This window comes from Trichosurus vulpecula, chromosome 8 (assembly GCF_011100635.1).
Source record: "Trichosurus vulpecula isolate mTriVul1 chromosome 8, mTriVul1.pri, whole genome shotgun sequence".
In the NCBI taxonomy this organism is placed as follows: Eukaryota; Metazoa; Chordata; class Mammalia; order Diprotodontia; family Phalangeridae; genus Trichosurus; species Trichosurus vulpecula.
The window spans coordinates 75031729-75053885 of NC_050580.1; the positions used below are offsets into that span (position 1 = coordinate 75031729).

The 22157-nt window shown below is 39.6% G+C and overlaps 1 long non-coding RNA gene and 1 pseudogene across 1 annotated transcript; one reads left to right on the forward strand and one right to left on the reverse strand.

Annotated features, from left to right (window-relative positions):
* Positions 1-698: 698 nt before the first annotated feature.
* LOC118830220 lies at positions 699-1552 on the reverse strand (annotated as a pseudogene).
* Positions 1553-14962: 13410 nt separating this feature from the next.
* Positions 14963-21460, forward strand: LOC118830222. The gene is made up of 3 exons (XR_005009006.1): positions 14963-15153; positions 15465-15571; positions 20896-21460. It is a non-coding gene; the product is annotated as an uncharacterized LOC118830222 (long non-coding RNA).
* Positions 21461-22157: the final 697 nt, after the last annotated feature.

A 22157-nucleotide genomic window follows, 5' to 3' on the forward strand; every position in this document is an offset into this window, starting at 1 on the left:
ATTCTTTCTGTACCTCTTCTCCCAGTGGAACAGTTGGCAGAAAGAGAAAGGAGAGGAACAATGCCTCTACAAATTGGTCATAGAAAGGTTTTTCTTCACAGGAGGGAAGTGTGGTTATACTATTGTTCATTTTGCTGCTTTTATGCTCCAAGTTAAACGCTATTTTGCTTTTAAAAATTCTAATCAGTTATTTTATTTTTTTTAGGATGGTTGGCTGAAAGGCAGAACCTTTATGTTGCTTTCAAAACCCATGAACTCAAGAACAAATTTCTCTTAGGTCAGTCAAATTTGCAATACACAATGTTCCCACTTCCTAGTCTTTTCTGCATCGCCTACTTCTTTCTTGTGATCTCCCAAATCTACAGTGAAGATGACATAAAATTTTGCCTGAAATAACTAAAAAAATTTCCTTTCTCTTTCTCTTTGTCTGGGAGCTAGAGAGTGAACATAAGTGCATGGAGGCTTTTGACCCCCAACTATTATGTAGTTTGAGATATAAAGGAAGAATGTAATTGGTTTTTTATCTAAGGTCAGAGTTAGAATTAGCTTTAGAGAAAAAATATCCCATCTAGTATCATCTTTACAGAGTGAGCATTCAAAATTGATTCTGTTGATCAGTTTTTAGAAATACATTTCTCTTATTATTAATTTTTTTATTGTGATACCTTTATTGACAAAAATAATCCAGCAAATTATATTCACAGATGGTGACCTTGGTGACCACCCTTTCTGAGAGTATATCAGAGGGATTGGAGTGACATTCTCAATCTGCCCAATCTTCATTCCAGAACATGTTAGGGCTCTCAGAGCTGACTGTGGGCCATGGCCAGGGGTCTTAGTCCTATTTCCCACTGTGGCCCAAAGTTTTTTTTCCTGGAACAATTCGTGGCCCAAAGTTTGATGTGAAGGGCAGTGATACCTAGATCTTTACATCTCTGGGCAACATCCTGAGAGGCTAACATAGCAGCATAGGGAGAAGATTCATCTCTGTCAGCCTTGACCTTCATCCCACCAGTCACTCAGCAGACAGTTTCTTTGCCAGACCGATCAGTCACATGGACAAAGGTGTCGTTGAAGGAAGCAAAGATATGGCAGACACTGAACACATTCTCTCACTCTGCAGCCTGAGGTCCAAGGCTGATGACCTGCTCTTCCTTCTTTTCCTTCCCCTTGTGAGGGGCCATTTCTGCTCCTCCACTTGGGCTACCAGCACTGGAAAGGCTTATTATTCACCTTAAAGAGGAAAGTGGAATCTAATGACACAAGTTAAGTCTCTCCAGAGAGAACTTTCAAAGCACTAGAAAAGCCCATGTCTTGGAATTCATGAGACAGAAGTCCCCATCAGCCACATGGTGGTGGTGTATCCAAGTTTAAGGGATAAGTGAAAGATAAACCTGTAGCATCAGGGCTGATACTGGGTTTCCCAGGTGAAAATCTGAAAAATATTTGTTGACGACAATGGTAACATCTCAAAACCCAAACCATTTTCAGAGGAGAAGGGGGAGGCTACATAACAACAAAATATGAAAACATCAACCACAGTTATGTACAAAAGGGGATTTTGTGTGCCCTGAGACCTCTCAGGTAGTTAAGGTATTGGAAGTATCCCCGAAATACTGGTGACCTGGACTCTGATGTTACTATTGATTGGGTAGCCACCAATCAGTGGGACAGTTCTGCTCTTAAGAGTCAAAGTAATATATTGGTGGCAGTGGAGGAGATAGGGTTGCAGGCTGGCCCTCCTCAGAAGCATTTCGAGAACCCAAGATACCTTGGAACAAAGGAAAGCAGAGCAAATGGTGCTTCTTCCTGTTTGGATACCTCAGCAATGCAAAATACATGGAAATAGATTACAACTGCCAATCCCCCACCTGTTTATCATGTACCAGTCTATACATACATATATATGTATTTATATATATATATATACATACACAGACACATAGACACACACACACATACACATATATATACAATATAAGAAATTGATCTTATCAATTATAAGCAAGGGTTTCATATTGATCTTTGAGAGGTGCAGTGGATAGGGTACATGACCTGGAGTCAAGAAGACCCGAGTTTAAATCTTGCCTCAGACACTTACTGGCTGTGTTTCCCTGGGAAAATCACTTGACCTCTCTAAGACTCAGTTTCCTCATCTGTAAAATAGGGACAATTAGAGCATCTACCTCATAGGATTGTCAGGTAGCTAGGATAGAATGCAGTGTATAGAATACTGGATCTGGAGTCAGGAACATCTGAATTTGTTCAATCTTAGACACTGACCAGCTGTGAAATCCTGGGCAAGTCACTTCACTTCTGTCTGACTCACTTTCTAAATTTGTAAAATGGTGGTGATAATAACACTTACATCTTGGGGTTATTGTGAGGACAAAATTAGTTAATATTTGTAAAGTGCTTTGCAAACCTTAAAGTGCTGTGTAAATGCTAGGCATTGTTACAGGCATACCTCTCATTTTATTGTAATTCACTCACGTTGTGTCTCTTTGTCACATTTTGGTAAGTCTCACAATATTTCAAACTTTTTCATTATTATGGTATCTACTATGGTGATGTGTGATCAGCGATCTTTGATGCTGCTATTTTAATTGCTTTGGGGCACCGAGAACAGGGCCCTTAGAAGATGGTGAATTTAAATGACAAATGCGTGCTTTGACTGCTCCACCTACTGGCCATTTCCTGTCTCTCTCCCCCTCCTTGAGCCTCCCTATTCCCTGAGACACAATATTGAAGAATATTGCATAAACTTAGCTGGTAAAGCTGCGGCAGGGTTTTTGAGGAGTTACTCCAATTTTGAAAGAAGTTCTATTGTAGGTAGAATGCTATCAAACAGCATTGTCTGCTACAGAGAAACCTTTCATGAAAGGGACAACCGATTTGTCCAAACTTCACTGTTGTCTTATTTTAAGAAATTGCCACTGTCACCCAAGATTTCACCATCCTGATCAGTCAGCAGCCATCAACACTGAGGCAAGACCCTCTACCAGTAAAAAGATTACGACTCACTGAAGGTTCATATGCTGGATGCATCTTTTACCAACAAAGTATTTTTTAATTAAAGTATGTACACTGTCTTTTTAGATATACCATTGCACACTTAATAGGCTACAGTATGGTATAAACATAACTTTTATATGCACTGGGAAACCAAAAAATTAATGTGACTCATTTTATTGCAATATTTGATTTTTTGCTGTGGTCTGGCACTGAACACTCAATATCTCTGACATATACCTGTATTTAGCTGTCATAGAGATCAAATGAGATGATATTTGGAAAGTGTTTTGCAAACCTTGTGCTATTTATAATAATAGTAATAATTCTTCTTATTTTTATTATTATCATTCCTCAATGGCACCTTCAGGCTCCAAGTCACACACACACAACATATTGAAGACATACTGATGATAATCATAATAAATCAGCAAACATTTATTAAGTACCTCTTATGTGCCAGACATTGTGCTAGGTGATAGAAAAATAACTTCATCTCCAAGCATAGATTAGATAAAACTAGAGCTAAAATGGAGAAGTTCCTAAAATCCAGAGAGGGAAAATTTGAAGAACCTAAAGTCTTTGTGCAAAAACTTTTAAATTTTATATAATGAAAGGTGACCGTTTTATCTTCTGTGATTCTCTCTATCCCTTATTTAATCACGATCTGTTTCCCATCCATAGGTCTGAAGAGTATTTTTTCTTTGTTTCTCTAATTTATTTATGATGTGACCATTTATATCTCGGCATGTATCCTTTAGGAACTTATCTTGGTATATGGTATAAAGTGTTCGTCTAAATCTAATTTCTGCCAGGCTGCTGCACAGTTTCCCCAGCAGTTTTTGTCAAATAGTGAGTCCTATCCCCAGTAGCTGGAGTCTTTGAAACCCATATAATATTAATGAAACACAGGGTTCACCCATCACCTTAAGGCAGGCATAGAAAGATTTATATATATTTCCTAGTTTAAAAGAGGAAGTTTGATAAGCATTCTTAGAGCACATGGGAAACAGAGCTAACACTTACAGGAACACTTTTGGTACAGACATCACTTCATAAAGCAATAGTAATAGGTACAGGCCAGCAGATTTGTCACATGGAACCGAAAGTGGTTTAGATTTAGGTAGAGCCTATGAAATCATTGAGATCTAAGAGTAGAATCAAAGAACTCTTGGGGGGCTACATCCTCATGAATTAGATCATGTTGATAAACTAGGTAGTGTAATATTTGGAGTGCCAGACTTGGCAGCAGGAAGACTTGGATTTAGATCCTGCCTCAGACATGTATTAATTGTGCAATCCTGATCAAGTCACTTAAATTCCCTGTGCCCCAGTTTCCTCATCTGTAAAATGGATTCTAGCCATGGACTCCATTTTCAGGGCATTTTCTCTCACACACAGACATGGCTGTTCCCATGTATGTACGTGTACACATACACAAACACACACATTTTCTCTCACACACAGACATGCTTGTTCCCATGTATGTACATTTACACACACACACACACACACACACACACACACACACACACGCCCCTTCCTCCCTGTGTTGTTTGAATTTACTAAAAAGTCAACCTCTTTTACATCCCTAGTCTTGTTCTTTGTCCAGCAGGATACCTCTCATGGGTTTTACAACTTTGGAAAAATGAAGAATAAAGAAATTAATTCCACTCCAGGAAAAAAATTAAAGCACACAAACTAACCAATAAAAAAAAAGACTTAAAACTCAAGACATTTTGTAAATGACACAGCACATCCACGTGGTCTAGGATAGGGAGGAAACTGAAAAGCAGTTAAGAATGTACAGAATCAACAATAATTCCAAAAAGTAATTTGGGGAGGGGTCCTGGAACCTAAGCAAGAATGACAATGACTTCCCTTTCCCCTGAGCCCAGCTCCCAGAGGTGCTAAAAAAACATGAGCTAGCAGGACTTGAGTAACAGGACTGGAACCATTGCTTCAGAGGATTTCTGAGGCCTCTTAGATGCCCTCAGGTAACCTAAAGAGCCAGTCAGAGATAACCTATCCAAACAACATCTGGCTGTGGTCCATGGCTCCCTTGGGCAACAAGTGGTGGTTTCTGCCTCCCCTGATTCCTAGCTGGTGAAGAATTGGTGACCAGTTGAGTTTTCAGGTGACTTACTATTGTCCCCTACTAACCTAACTTTATGGAAGGTTGGTTCTCTCTGAGGCTGGGGTTCTTAACCTGGCTTCTATGGATAGATTTCAGGAGGTCCATGAACTTGGATGGAAAAAAAAGTTATAGATTTTCACTAATCTCTGTCTGAAAACTAAGAGGACATTCAACAATTGAGGAATGATTGGGTAAGTTATGGTGTGTGAATGTGATGGACTATTATTGTGCTATAAGAAATGAGGGACTAGATCGTTTCAAAAAGAAATGTAAAGATGTCTATAGACTGATGCGGAGTAAAATGAGCAGAATCAGAAGAACAATTTATACTATATTACAAAAGTGATTGATCTTGAGGACTTTTATAAACAAATCAATGGGTAGTTGGTAGAATAGTAAAGGCAGCTGATGGTGCAGGGGACAGAACACTTGCTGATCTTGGAATCCAGAAGACCTGAGTTCAAATCTGGTCTCAGACACTAAGCTGTGCCAGCCTGGGCAAGTCACCTAACCTCTATTTGCTTCAGGTTCCTTAACTGTAAAATAAGGATAATAACACCTACCTCCCAGGGTTGTTGTGAGGATCAAGTGAAATAACAATTGAAAAAGTACTTGGTATAAAAAAATGAAGATTGCAGAAAAAGCCTTTGACAAAATACAACACCCATTCCTATTAAAAACACTAGAAACCATAGGAATAAAAGGAGCCTTCCTTAAAATTATAAATAGCATCTACCTAAAACCATCGACATGCATTATTTATAATGGGGATAAACTAGATGCATTCCCAATAAGATTAGGGGTGAAACAAGGATGTCCATTATCACCCCTATTATTCAATTTGGTACTAGAAACGTTAGCTGTAGCAATAAGAGAAGAAAAAGAAATTGAAGGAATTAGAATAGGAAAAGAAGAAACTAAATTATCACTTTTTGCAGATGATATGATGATTTATTTAGAGAATCCTAGAAAATCAAGTAAAAAACTACTTGAAATAATAAACAACTTTAGCCAAGTTGCAGGATATAAAATAAACCCACATAAATCCTCAGCATTCCTATACATTACTGACAAAGCCCAACAGCAAGAGATAGAAAGAGAAATTCCATTCAAAGTTACTGTAGGCACTATAAAATATTTGGGAGTCTATTTGCCAAGACAAACCCAGGGCCTATATGAACATAACTATGACGCACTTTTCACGCGAATAAAATCAGATCTAAATAAATGGAAAAATATCAGTTGCTCATGGTTAGGCCGAGCTAATATAATAAAAATGACAATTTTACCTAAATTAATCTATCTATTCAGTGCCATACCAATCGAACTACCAAAAAATTATTTTACTGAGCTGGACAATAATAACAAAATTCATCTGGAAAAACAAGAGTTCTAGAATATCTAGGGTATTAATGAAAAGACATGCTAGAGAAGGTGGCTTAGCCATACCAGATATTAAACTGTACTACAGAGCAGCAGTCATCAAAACTGCCTGGTACTGGTTAAGAAATAGGGGTGTGGATCAGTGGAATAGGATAGGTACACAAGAAGGAGAAATCAACAAGTTTATCAATCTACTCTTTGATAAACCCAAAGAGGCCAGCTTCTGGGCTAATAATTCACTATTTCACAAAAACTGTTGGGAAAATTGGAAAATGGTAGGGCAAAAACTGGGCATAGACCAATATCTTACACCATATACCAAAATAAAGTCAAAATGGGTTCATGATTTAGGAGTAAAAACTGATACTATAAGTAATTTGGGAAAGCAAGGAATAGTTTACTTATCAGATTTATGGAAAAGTAAAGAATTCATGACCCAACAAGAGACAGAGAGCATTACAAAATGCAAAATGGATAATTTTGATTATGTCAAATTGAAATGTTTTTGTACAAAAAAAGCCAATACAACAAAAATTAGGAGGGAAGCAGAAAATTGGGAGAAAATCTTTGCAACTAGTATCTCTGATAAAGGCCTCATCTCTAAAATACACAGGGAACTGAGCCAAATTTATAGGAATACAAGTCATTCCCCAATTGAGAAATGGTCAAAGGATACGAACAGGCAGTTTTCAGAGGAAGAAATTAAAGATATCTATTGGCATATGAAAAAATGCTCTGGATCACTACTGATTAGAGAAATGCAAATCAAAACAACTCTTAGATACCACATCTCTCCTGTCAGATTGGCTAAAATAACAAAACAGGAAAATGATAAATGCTGGAAAGGATGTGGGGAAATTGGATCATTGTTACATTGCTGGTGGAGTTGTGAGCTGATCCAGCCATTTTGGAGAGCAGTTTGGAACTATGCCCAAAGGGCTATAGAAATGTTCATACCCTTTGACCCAGCAATACCACTTCTAGGGTTGTATCCCAAAGAAATCACACAAGCGGGAAAAGGAGCCGTATGTACAAGGATATTTATAGCAGCTCTTTTTGTGGTAGCCAAGAATTGGAAATCAAAGGGATGCCCATCAATTGGGGAATGGCTGAACAAGCTGTGGTATATGAAGGTGATGGAATACTGTTGTGCCATAAGAAATGGGGATGATGCAGACTTCGTAACAACCTGGAAAAACCTACACAACATAATGCTGAGTGAGCGGAGCAGAGCCAGGAGAATGTTGTGCACAGCCACAGATACATGGATTCCGGGAGGACCAACCCTGACATACTTTGCTCTTCTCAGCAACGAAAGGTACAAGGACAACTCCAGGGGACTCACGATGGAGAATGCTATCTTCATCCAGAGAAAGAACTGTGAAGTTTGAATACAGATTGAGGCGCACTACATGCTCGCCTTTTTTGCTTCTCTTTTGTTTTTGTTTTTGGGTTTTGTTTTTTTTTGGCATAAAGGTTTCAACAACCTTATTGGGAAGAAACACAACATCATGGTTTCAGCCCTAAGGAAGGCAGATGAATAAAACTCCTATTTGTTGTTGTTGTTTGTCCTGCATTCTAGAAGAGGACCATGGCACCAGGGAGGTAATGCCATGATATGTAAGTGAATTGAGTGAGGGAGGGCTGTGCAAAGTCACCAGCTACACTTTCTCCTCCAGAGCCATCTGGGTCCAGAGGTGAGATATAGATCAAGACCCAGGATGGAACTAAGGTCTTCAACAGGTTTCAGTTTGACTAAGGCAACATCCATTCAGTGATAAAGGCTTAATAAGAAATGAGGCAAAAGGGAAAAAAAAAAAAAAAGAAATGAGCCAGAGAATGGCCTCTTTACCTAGTCCAGAAAAAAAAAAATCAATCTGGAGGGGAAGACCCTCAGGGTTTCTAGCCAAAACAGAAACAATTGCTATTTACATTCATTCTGAGCCAATCAAGAAACTCCTACAAGTGGCTCTTGGCTGTTTCCCAAGGAAACAGAGCTAGGGTTGGAAGGAAAAAGCACAGTTTGCTGGAGCCCACCCAAACCTATGCTGGCTTTCCCTAATTACGGGGAAGCAGCAATAGGAGAAACAAACCCAGAATCCAGCTCTCTCTTAATGCCACAAAGACTTCACGTTTTGCATCAGATCCTTCCTTTACTTGGGTCATTCCAGAAGAGTGGCTCTCACTCCCTTTTTCTCCCCAGCCACAAGAGAAACAAAACACAAAACCAGAATGTTTATCCGTTCTGACATATACATTCTCACTTCACTAGCCTTTTAAATCAGCTTCTGACAGATTTGTTTCCTTCCTTTCCCTTTTTCATTTGAATCATCACAGCAAAAACGTGTCAGTCTGCCCCAAGGGAGACTGAAGGAGGGAGAGAGCGTCAATGACTGGAGGAAGAAAGAGTATTGTAGGCTTTGTTTTGTTTTGTGTCACTTACTTTTAAATTCCATCTCACTCTGAGAAGGTAGCATCAAAAGGTCAGAAGACTATAGAATAATTTGCCCCTACCTGGCCTAAGAAACTAGGGACAGGGTCACTATGCTCTGGAATCAGGAGAAACAACAGGAAGAAAAATCACCACCATCTGCTTGGCCCCCAATGTCTTCAGGGCAACAGGAAGCCACCAGGGAAGAGCAGCCAAGATAGGACTTGGTATTTCTGCCAAAGAAGCCTTCACACTGGCTCCCTCAGGACTGGAAATGATTCTGGTGATCCATTCTAGATTCATCTCTGAGATGAGATGGGGTAGTGGGAAAAGCCTTGGAGTCACAGCAGGGAGCTGGGTTCGAAACTGGACTCTGATACTTACGAGTTCAGTGTACTCGGTGTACTTCTCTGTAAAATGGTACCCACCTGACGTGCTGTAACGATGAAATGGGACAGTGGACAGCCCTACCTCATGGGGGGGGGTGGAGAAAAGAAAAGCAAAGAGAAAAGCAAATTTCTTGTAATAGCTATGTGCAGTTAAGTAAAACAAATCCCATTAATAGTTATATGCAAAAATATGTATGTCTCATTCTGCACCAGAAATCTATCACTTCTTTGTAATGGATAGCATATTTCATTATCAGCCCCCCGGGATGCTCATTGTATTGATCATTGCTCATATCTTTCCAGTTTATTTGTTTTTATAGTGTTATTATTATATGAATTATTCTCCTGGTTCTACTCATTTCATTTTTATTTAAGGAAGGAAGGGAAGGGAATAAGCATTTATATGCTATACCTACTATGTGCCAGGCACTATACTTTTCTTCATTTTTTAAAATTTTTTTTATTTAATTTATTTATTTATTTTTAGTTTACCACACACGGTTCTACATAATTTTGAGTTCCAGATTTTCTCCCCTCCTTCCCCCCTCCCTTCCCAAGATGGCACAGAATCTCATATAACTATCATGTATAACTTCGTATTGAATTAATTTATACACTAGTCAAGTTGTGGAGAAGAATTATGACCAATGGAATGAATCATGAGAAAGAAGAAACAGAACCAAAAAACCAAACTGATATTTCTCAGCAACCAAGATAGTTAGAAATTCAGGCAGAAGTTAATTTAGAGAGCAAAGTCCCAAGGAATCATACGCAGGCCTCTAAATTAACTATCTTGGTTTCATGCATTGAGGCACCTTAGAAATTCCCCCAAAGTTTCTAGGTTGCTGCTGCGGTACATATTAGTCAAATTGGCAAAGGACATAGTTAGACCCTTGTGCGTCATTGCTTTATTTCTGCAAAAACGATTTGGGACTGACACCCTCCAAGATCACTGCAGCCTACAAATGTAAAAGTAACAGAGATATTTCTGGCTTCCTTCAAGTCTCACCTAAAATTTTACCCTCTGCAAGAAGCCTTTTCGGGTCTCTCTTAGTGCAAGTGCCTTCTTTCTGGGATAACCTGCGATTTAATCTCTATATATTTGGTATTCACATAGTGTATCCTCCATTAGATTGTAACCTTCCCGAGGGCAGGAACTGTTTTTACCTTTTTACCCCCTGAGTTTAGTATGATGTCTAGCATGTGTCAGGTGATTAAAAAATGCTTGGCTTGCCTTAACTTGCATAGTGAGTGCGGTGGTCCCTGCCACCCACAATATAGGATCGTTATTAAGTGCTAACACTGGGATTAGAACAACTGTCTGCTAGGCCAGTGCCCTTTCCTTTATATGAAGGGCTCTTAATCTTTTTTTTTTTTTTGCAGTTATCAAAATATTTTTTTAGAAAGCAAGTTCACAGACCAGAGGTGAAGAGCCTCTACAACTGGGTTGGACCTGGAGTCAGGAAGACCTGAGTTCAAATCCATCCTCAAACACTTACTAGCTCTGACCCCAGGCAAGTCATTTAATCTTTGTCTGACTCAGTTTTCTCAACTGTAAAAAGGAGATATTAACAACACCTATTTTGAAGAGTTGTTGTGAGAATCTAAATGGATCAAAACTCAGTAAAAAGTGTCCTAAACTGAATGCCTTCTTAATATATAAGTGCTACCCTCCTGTCTTTTTTCTATACTGCTTCTTTCTTTCTTTCTTCCTTTCTTCCTTCCTTCCTTCCTTCCTTCCTTCCTTCCTTCCTTCCTTCCTTCCTTCCTTCCTTTCTTTCTTTCTTTCTTTCTTTCTTTCTTTCTTTCTTTCTTTCTTTCTTTCTTTCTTTCTTTCTTTCTTTCTCTCTTTCTCTCTTTCTTTCTTTCTCTCTCTCTTTCTTCCTTCCTTTCTTCCTTCCTTTTTTCCTTTCTTCCTTCCTTCTTTTCTTTCTTTCTTTCTTTCTTTCTCTCTTTCTCTCTTTCTTTCTTCCTTCCTTCCTTCCTTTCTTTTTTTATATTGTTTCTTTACATAGCTATAACCCAGTCATGAGAGCTAGTATACCAAATGTCACTTATACAATGAATTTTAATATTGGTTTTCCTCTTGCAATATGATCGCTAATTCTCCCTATTTGTAAGCCACACTAGGTACATTTGTATACAGAAATCTGAGGCCAAGGGTTTTATTAATGGATTTCTTCTTGGATAATTGTCTCCTAGTGTTGATCTCTTTGAATATTTTTCCTTGGATTAACCTGCCGTTCTCTGTGATATCACGAACATAAAAATACTCATTTCTCTATGCGTTGCTGCAAAATTCTCCCTACCCTCCTCTACACTTGTTAAAGTAGGATCCGCAGTCATTTTGTCTTGTTGGTAGCTTTCTGAGCTAACTCTCCTCCTTATTTGTCCCTGAAAATTGTCATGCTGCACGCTACACTGATGGCTCATCTGAAGGCTGAAGTTTAATTTTGTGGTCAGCTTCCTGCCTTTTTTTTTCTTTCTGATATGACATTATCTGCTCAGCTTCCTGTAATGGGCAACTGGGATTCCTACAGAATCCTACCAATAGAAGAGGTTCCACAAATAGAAATGTAATTATCAGCAAGTCCTGTCTAATTAACCCTAATTACTCACTTATTTTCTCCATTCCTTGTTGAACTCCCGATAACTCCTAATGCTTCCCTGATCTCTTTCTCTTTTTTCACAGTTGGTAGGTGAAGACTAATTTATACGTGGTCAATTCCCCTCTCTTTTTCGCAATGGGATGATATTATTTGCTCAGCTACCTTAATTTTATTTTTAATCTTATTTTTATTGATAACTTTTGTTTCTGTACCTTTTTAACATCCAAATTTCTTCCTCCTCCTCCCCTACCCCATCCCTTATACTAAAGAATAAAAAATAAAGATAAAGAAACAGTTCAGCAAAAACAATCAGCACATCAGCCATGTCTGACAATATATGCAATATTCTACCCTATGGTTCTTTGCCACTGCTGAAAAGGAAGAGAAGTATGCTTTTTTAATAATTACAGTATACGACTTAATTTTTTATATATAAATTATGTAAATATAATGTAATATATGTTATAAATACAATATATAGTAGAAAATAATAGATATTATATTAGGTCACCTTATATAATATTCCATTTTGAGTTTTTTGTTATTTCCATGTATACTGTTGTAGTTATATGTCTCCTCATGATTCTCCAAATTCTTCATATTCAATGCTGTTATGGTATATCAATAATAATAATAATGATAATTAACATTTATATAGAACTTTAAGGTTTGCAAAATGCTTCACACATATTGTCTCATTTGCTTATTCATCTCCCATTTCATGCATATTTGCTTTGTTTCCAGTTCTTTGCACCACAGAGTGCTAATGAACATCTTGGGGCATATGTCTGAAATTTTCTTTATAATTTTGTAGAATCTCTTAAGACTCTAAGAAGAATCAGCTTGAGTATCACCTTCTGTGGGGTGTCTTTCCTGTTATCCCCAACTGCTAAATGCCTTCCCATCTAATCTACCGTATATGTATCTAATATATACCAATTTATGTATATAATGTCTCTCCCAGTACAGAGCAATCTCCTTGAGAACGGGGACTGTATTTTTGCCTTTGCTGTCACATAGGAAGCATTTGATAAATTTTTTGATTGATTGATTTATGATTTCATATTGCTCTTTCTCCCCATAATTTGATTTTCTTCCGTATTCTTTTTGATCATGTTAGTCAAAGGTTTATCAATTTCGTTAGTATTTTCAAAGAACCCACTTTCATTTTTATAGTCTTTTTATTTTCCAATTTGTACATTTCTCCTCTAATTTCTAAGATTTTCTCTTTTTTGGTTACTTTGGATTTGCTCATTTGTTATTTTCAGCTTTTGAATTGCATATTTAATTTATAATTTTATGCTTTTCCAGTATTATAATATGCATTTTCAGAGATATAAATTTTCCTCTGAGTACCGCTTTATCTGAATACCAGAAATTTTGTTATCCTGTTTCCTGATTTTCACTCTCACGGTTATTGTTTCTATGATTTGTTCTCTGAACCTCATTTGAAACTGATGACAATATAAAAAAAAAGCAACAATAAATTTAATTAAATGAATTAATGAGTGGACGGGGCTAAAAAATAAAATGAGAAGTCAGTCAAGCTACTCCCCAGACTCTATAAAAACAGAGCTTGAATCCCATTGGCTCCTTTTGCCAGATGCAGGAAGGAGTCAGGCCCTCAATATAGGATTATATCTTCCAAAGTCTAACTATTAAGGGCATGGGGATGACTGGCAGGGACTAGGGAGGACAAGTTCTTCCCATTCACTCTTGCATCTCCAAATATTAGCATACATGAGAAGGTTGGAGACATAGGAAAGTACCCACACTTTCTATTTGTTTTACTTAATAGACTCAGCTCATAGAGAATTAGATTTGGAAAGGATCTTATGGATAAGGGATTTAGATGACGTAGGAGAAAACTGAAGGCCAGAAATGTTAGTTAACTTAATGAAATCTAGTCCAGGCTCCCATTTAGGGTTCCTCAAACAAAACCACAGCTTTGATTCATTTTTCAGAGGCAAAAATAATTTTTGTTGTAGGCTCTATGACTTTGTTGTCTTCTTTAGGCTGTATGTTTTGGTCTTCTTTGTCACCAAAGAAAGAATCCAAAGTCTGAGACTGAATCTGGGCGCGTTTTCGCTGCCTGGCCATATTCCCAACCAACTAACTTGACCCTTGAGTTTTTCAGTGGGGTATGACTGCTTGTAGACTAACGAGTTCTATGTTCCACGTTTGGGGGGGAGGTGCCAGCTCTGTCAGACCCGCACTACTCCTTCCCCAAGAACCCCCAGCCCGGGCTGGGCTTAGATCTTCAGCAGGCTGTTGCACTCCTGCTCTGATCCACCACTTAATTCCTCCCACCAGGTGGGCCTGGGGCCAGAAGCAGCAGCAACTGTAGCTGCCCCACCTCCGCTGCCCCCGGGGCTGGAAGCCGAACCGTGAACTCCTTCCACTCCCGCAGCTTTTTCCACTAACCTTCTCCCCAGTCTTTGGTGTTTGTGGGTCGAGAGGTCTGGTAACTGCCGCAGCTCACATATTCAGGGCGCTAGGGGCCCCATCCGCCCGACTCCAAGTTTGGTTCTTCCACACCGCTCAGGCGGGGCTCTGCTCCACTCCGATCCCAGCTCCCAGCTCCGTGTGGAATAGACCTCACCCAGAGACCATCCAGGCTGTCCTGGACTGGAGCCCTGCTTCCCTCTGCTGTTCTGTGGGTTCTGCCGTTCTAGAATTGGTTCAGAGCCATTTTTTATAGGTTTTTGGAGGGACTCGGTATGGAGCTCACTCTAGTCCCTGCTTACCAGCCGCCATCCCAAAAATAATTTTTAAAACTTTTAGTCTTAGCTCTGCCAAGATAAATGCTCCCTTCAAAATGTCTCTAATACCTATATGTTCTTTGCATTCTTTCCCTGAACTTTATTAGGCTCTCATTCACCTGTCTATTCCAATCATCTCTTTGTTACTTTCCTGGTCTCCAAGATAGAGTCTCTCTAATCTATCTTGAAAACTTCCTGGAATGGCCTTTCCTTTGCTTCTAATGTATCTACATCCTACCTCTTCAAGGCCCTCCCTCCAATCCTACCTCCATCTTAAAGACCTATCCTTGACCATGCTAGGTGAACATGACTTCTCCTTGTGCATGACCATTGTTCTTGTTATCTTGACAGAGGCAGTATAGTGGAGCCCCAGCTGAATTGTGAGTCTATACTGTCCTACCTTCAAATCCTGGAACAGATTTCTCTACCAGTATGTAAAGGGAAGTAAAGAGAGGGATGGGAAGAGAGAGTGGTAAACTGGGGAAATGTGAAAGAAATTTATCAATGTTGGAGCCTAGTTCCTCCCAAGTGATGACTAATCGATATTATAGAATGCTCTGAGAATAATGTCCAGACCCATTTCTGTCCATCGGTTGGCTGCCACCCCATATCTAGAAAGGAATGTGCTTCTAAAACAGGTTGCAATGATGAGATTTAATAAAAGCTTTGTGAATTTCTATCCATGCTATGTCTTCAGGGGTTTATTAATGACTAGAAAACAACATTTGGATCTCTTTTCAGCTAGCTGAAAAGAATGACCCTATAAATGCTGTGCTCCTGGGGCTGCAGAGAATCATTGTGTTGCATGGATATCCCAGCAGCAGAAGAAGCTCTGATTGACCAGGGAGGTGAGTTTGTAAACAGAAAACTACTACCAATATTTAAGCATATCTTCAGAGGATATAGTAGGTTTCAGCCCTTAAAGATTACCTAAAGCTAGCTATAATTATTCTTCTATCATGGAACAACTCTTTATGGAAAGAACAGAATTAGAGCATCACTGAAAGAGTTAAGGAGAGTGGTAGGTATGACTTGGTTGTAATATAGCACCAACAAGAAATTGCAAATGAAGATTGATGTAAAGGATGTCATCAAAAATATATGTGATTGAAAGAGAGGATGGGCTGGTCAGGTGGCAAGACCAAGGAGACTGACAACAAAAATCAGGATTGCAACTTGGGCTAGCTGCCTATCCATTAAGCCCCAACATCTGTCATGTGCACAGGTATTAGTGATCTGTGCTCTTATTTATTTTATTTATTATTTAATATTTTTAGTTTCAGCATTGATTTCCATAAGATTTGAATTAGATTTTTTCTCCCCATTTCTACCCTCCCACCCCACTCCAAGATGGCATATATTCTGATTGCCCGTTCCCCAGTCAGCCCTCCCTTCTGTCACCCACTCCCCACCCCCCATCCCCTTTTCCCTTACTTTCTTGTAGGGCAAGATAGACTTCTATGCCCTATTGCCTGTATATCCTATTTCCCAGTTGCATGCAAAACCAACTTTTTTTTGAGCATCTGCTTTTAAAACTTTGAGGTCCAAATTCTCTCCCCTCTTCCCTCCCCACCCACCTCCCTAAGAAGGCAAGCAATGCAACAATAGGCTTGAACATGTATCATTATGTAAAACACTTCCACAATACTCACATTCCGAAAGACTAACTATATTTGCTCCTTCCTATCCTGTCCCTCTTTATTCAATTTTCTCCCTTGACCCTGTCCTTTTTTCAAAAGTGTTTGTTTTTGATTACCTCCTCCCCCTATCTGTCCACTCTTCTATTGTCCCCCCTTTTTTTTATCCCCTTCCTCCTTCTTTTCTGTAGGGTAAGATACCCAATTGAGTGTGTATGTTGTTCCCTCCTCAAGTCAAATCCAGTGAGAACAAGATTCATTCCCCCTCACCTGCCCCCTCTTCCCTTCCAAGAGAACTGCTTTTTTCTTGCCACTTTTATGTAAGATAATTTACCCCATCTATCTCTATCTTTCTCCCTCTCTCAGTATATTCCTCTCTCATCTCTTAATTTTATTTTTTTAGATATCATCTCTTCATATTCAACTCACCCTGTGCCCTCCCTCTCCCTCTCTCTCCCCTCTCTCTCTCTCTCTCTCTCTCTCTCTCTCTCTCCCTCTCCATATATATATATATATATATATATATATATACATATGTATATGTATATATACACCTACATATATATGTATATTCCCTTCAGCTACCCTAATGCTGAGGTCTCATGAATTACACACATCATCTTCCCATGTAGGAATGTAAACAAAATAGTTCAACCTTAGTAAGTCCCTTATGATTTCTCTTTCTTGTTTACCTTTTCATGTTTCTCTTCATTCTTGTGTTTGAAAGTCAAATTTTCTATTCAGCTCTGGTCTTTTCACTGAGAAAGCTTGAAAGTCCTCTATTTTATTGAAAATCCATATTTTGCCTTGGAGCATAATACTCAGTTTTGCTGGGTATGTGATTCTTGGTTTTAATCCTAGCTCCATTGACCTCTGGAATATCATATTCCAAGCCCTTCAATCCCTTAATGTAGAAGCTGCTAGATCTTGGATTATTATGATTGTGTTTCCACAATACTCAAATTGTTTCTTTCTGGCTGCTTTCAGTATTTTCTCCTTGATCTGGGAGCTCTGGGATTTGGCAACAATATTCCTAGGAGTTTTCTTTTGGGGATCTTTTTCAAGAGGTGATCAGTGGATTCTTTCAATTTCTATTTTACCCTCTGGCTCTAGAATATCACGGCAGTTTTCCTTGATAATTTCTTGAAAGATGATATCTAGGCTCTTTTTTTGATCATGGCTTTCAGGTAGTCCAATAATTTTAAAATTCTCTCTCCTGGATCTATTTTCCAGGTCAGTGGTTTTTCCAATGAGATATTTCACATTGTCTTCCATTTTTTCTTTCCTTTGGTTCTGTTTTATAATATCTTGATTTCTCATCAAGTCACTAGCTTCCACTTGCTCCAATCTAATTTTTAAGGTAGTATTTTCTTCAGTGGTCTTTTGGACCTCCTTTTCCATTTGGCTAATTCTGCCTTTCAAGGCATTCTTCTCCTCATTGGCTTTTTGGAGCTCTTTTTCCATTTGAGTTAGTCTATTTTTTTAGGTGTTCTTTTCTTCAGCATTTTTGGGGTCTCCTTTATCAAGTCATTGACTTGTTTTTCATGGTATTTTCACATCACTCTCATTTCTCTTCCCAATTTTTCCCCTACTTCTCTAACTTGCTTTTCCAAATCGTTTTTGAGCTCTTCCATGGCCTGAGACCAATTCATATTTTTCTTGGAGGCTCTTGATATAGGCTCTTTGACTTTGTTGACTTCTTCTGGCTGTATGTTTTGGTCTTCTTTGTCACCAAAAAAGATTCCAAAGTCTGAGTCTGAATTTGTGTCCTTTTTTGCTGCCTGGCCATGTTCCCAGCCAAGCACTTCACCCTTGAGCTTTTTGTTGGGGTATGACTGCTTGTAGAGTAGAGAGTACTTTGTCCCAAGCTTGAGGGGCTGTGTTGCTATTTTCAGAGCTACTTCTACACAGCAAGCTCTGCCACATCAGTGCTCTTCCTCCCCCAAGAACTGCCAACCAGGATTGTGGCCCAAATCCAGGCAGGACAAAGCAGTCTTTGCACTCCTGCTCTAATCCACTGCTTAATTTCTCCCACCAGGTGGGCCTGGGGCCAGAGGCAACTGCAGCTGTAGCTCTGTAAGCAGCCTCAGAGCTGTACCACCTTGTGATGGCCAAGAGTGAATTCCTTTCGTTCTGTCCCAGAAGCTTTTCCCACCAACCTGCTCTGTTGTCTTTGGTGTTTCTGGGTTGAGAAGTCTGTTCAGCTCACCAATTCAGGGCACTGCGCCTGTTCTGCCCAGCTCCTGGTCTGGTTGGTCCTGGCACAGCCCATGCTGGGCTCAGCTCTGCTCCCAGCTCTGTGTGATAGACCCTTCCCAGCGACCATCCAGGCTGTCCTGGGCTGGAGCCCTGCTTCCCTTGGCTATTTCGTGGATTCTGCAGCTCTAGAATTTGTTCAGAGCCATTTTTATAGGTGTTTGTAGGGACCTGGGGGGGAGCTTAAGGAAGTCCCTGCTTTCCAGCCGCCATCTTGGTCTGCCCCCTGATCTGTGCTTTTTCACAGATGAGTAAACTTATACTTCAAAAAAGTATCCCACTTACCCCTCTCTCAGGTGGATATCTCCCTTTCATGGTTCTCAAGTACCTAGAGGGTTTTGTAGGTGTAATTTTTCTCTGCTATCAGCTCAAACCCCTAACAAGTAGGCTCCCTCCATTTTGTTATTTTTTTATTTTAAATTTTTTTTGGAGGCAATTGGGGTTGAATGACTTGCCCAAGGTCACACAGCTAATAAGTATCTGTGGGCAGATTTGAACTCTGGTCCTCCTGACTCCAGGGCCAGTGGTCTATCCATTGCCCCACCTAAGTGCCCCTTCCCTCCATTTTGAGTGGCTCAGTGACTAGCTCTCTAGTTCTACGTAACCACTTAACTCCAGTTAGCTTTTACAAAGGGACACCATGAGAGTAAACATAGAAATATTTTCCCTAACACCTTGGGGGCAGAATTCCCCTAATGTACCACTTTGGTCTCTAGATAGAGTTGGGTCATAACTTAGCACAGTTTCTACAGAGCATCAGTCCCACTAAGTTCAGGTCCAACATATACCTGCTACATGAGTTCTTTCACTGGGCTGATGTCCTGAGAGTCCCTCCTGATGCTTCTTTCTTCTTGCTTGCTCCTTGGGGTTATAATGCTGTTCTGGCTGAAAAATCTGTCCTAGATTCTGACTCCCAGACTCCTATAGCTCATTCTCCTGGCCTTTGAAACTCCCAAGACTGACGACTCTACTCCCTGTACCTAGAAAAAGAAAATGCCAAGGAGGCCTCATATGGCTTCAGAGAGGGAAGGACCAATGGCCCTTTCAGTCAAATACTCTTTCACCAGATACTGTGAGTGAAGGAAGCAGCTCACTCCATCAGATGCAAATACAGCGATAACATGGCCTCAGCTGACTCAGGCTATTTTTTAAAGATGCTGATAGTTACAGCTACTCAGCCAATGGAAAAAGGCTTCTTGCAATCACATGGTAGGCTAAGGGGATGCCAGTAACAGAATATCCGTACCTGCTGCCATCTGTCCCAAAGCACTTCCCTCACATGTGATCATGACTCTTTCAGAAACAACCTCCTAGTATCCTCCACATCTTAGCAAGTTGATGACAATCTCTAAAGGTACTAGACATACCCCTCATTAAGCTAATTTGTATGTCCCTGAGTTAACATGCAGGAATAAAAAGAATGGTGTTCAGACAAGTCACATCTGATTGTCACATCCACTTGGCACTTGGTAAGAAGGGTAATGATTTGGAAAATGAGATGAGGGTGTCTGATGTCTCCATCACTGAAATTATATTGGATGATAAACAGAAGGGAGCAAGTAGAGGACTAGGACCTTAGAGAATTCAGCTGATTTAATCAACTGAATAGCAACAGAATACATTGTGGAAGACATAATATTTATCATCATGTAAAGGGACATAGAGTGGAGTATCTTAGAAGGTAATCCTAGATTCTGTGAAGGTTATATAGACTTCAGAGGAAGTAAGTAAGAGCCAAGAGGCAACCTGGAGCAATGGATAGGTTCAAGTCACACCTCAGATATTTTACATATAACTCTCAATAATGTATTTAACACCCCCTACCCCCACCCCAGCTACATGACCTATATCACTGGATCACAAAGGGATTTGCTCAGCTGACTCCTATCTAGCTCCTTTTCCCTCACATGCTTCTTTCTAGCTATTGCTTATTCCAAGAACAAAATTCACCACATTTTCAATTACCTGGAAAATTTCACATGTGAATGTCATTCTCTGATTATGACACTTGAAACCCATCTCAAGAGCATGTCAGTCACCTGGATTAGCATCTGTTTCCTTCCCTGCTTATCTGACAATGGGACCACCAGATATGCTTGGCCTCTCTAGTATAAGATGGCTCATTGCCATCTCCACTGACCATCAGAGAGAACCTAATTTAAGATAACTCCCCACATCTCTCCCATCATCTTCTCTTTGATCAGTAGTATGTTTAAGTCTCTCTTGATGTACAATTTAGTTAAATGGCTATTATGAAGCAGATATTTGGTTCCTTTTAGGAAAATGCCTCTGTCTTGGGGAAGGCCTGGCTCGCATGGAGCGGTTTCTGTTCCTGGCCACCATTCTACAGAGCTTCACCTTGAAACCCTTGGTTGATCCAAAAGAACTTGACATCACCCCACTCATGACTGGAGCTCCAGTTTATAAATTATCTCTTCTTCCTAGATAAATGATGTCCTGTAGCCACAGCTTAATTGCTTTGTTCCCACAAATTGACAGCACAGTCAATCTCTATTTTAAATGACAATCTTGGTGTTTGCTGTTCGGAAGAAAATCTTACCTTCTTCAAGTTAAGAACAGTGTTTGGACAGCTCCTGCAAGAGAGACCTACAAGACCAAGGGACAATGGAGTCACCAAAGCCTAATACTTGGCCACTCTGCTTTGGTAGCAGCAAAGAACCACAGCAAAGGGAAATCATATGCTCAATTTAAGAGGTCATTCCCAATCTTAAGAAGTTCTGGAAACTTTGCAAATTGTCCTTCATGACCTGGTAATTGTTTCTAAATTTTGTTATGGTGCTGTTTACAGAGAAATAAAGGAATCACAACTTAGAGTTGTTTTTACCCCCAAAGCCTCATATTTCCACAATATATGGAATATGTATGTGTGTAAATGTGTGTAAATATGTATGTATATGTATATGTGTGTGTAATGTCATGTAACTTCACTGCAGCCTTGGTTCTGGACACAAAGCACACGCACTTTGTACTATGCATGCTCAACAATTGCTGCCCAAATTTGGGGTCACAAGTGGAAAAAGTTTAAGAACCCCTGCATGACAATGTCGACACAAAAGGCACGAATAAATATAATTAAATGAATTAATGAGTGGATTGGGCTAAAAAATAAAATGAGAACTAGACAAGAACAGAACTTGAATCCCATTGGCTACTTTTACCAGAGGCAGGAAGGCGTCAGGCTCTCAATATAGGATTATATCTTTCAAAGTCTAACTATTAAAGGCATGGAGATGACTGTCAAGGACTAGGGAGGACAAATTCGTACCACTCACTCTTGCATCTCGAAATGTTAGCATACATGAGAAGGTTGGAGACATACTTTCTATTTGTTTTTACTTAATAGACTCAGGCTCATAAAGCATTAGATTTGGAAAGGATCTTATGGATAAAGGTGCTCATGCTCATTGGAGGACATAAGAGGAAACTGAGGCCCAGAAATGTTAGTTGGCTTCATGAAATCTAGTCCAGCCTCCCATTTACAGCTCCTCAAACAAAACCACAGTTTTGATTCATTGTTCAG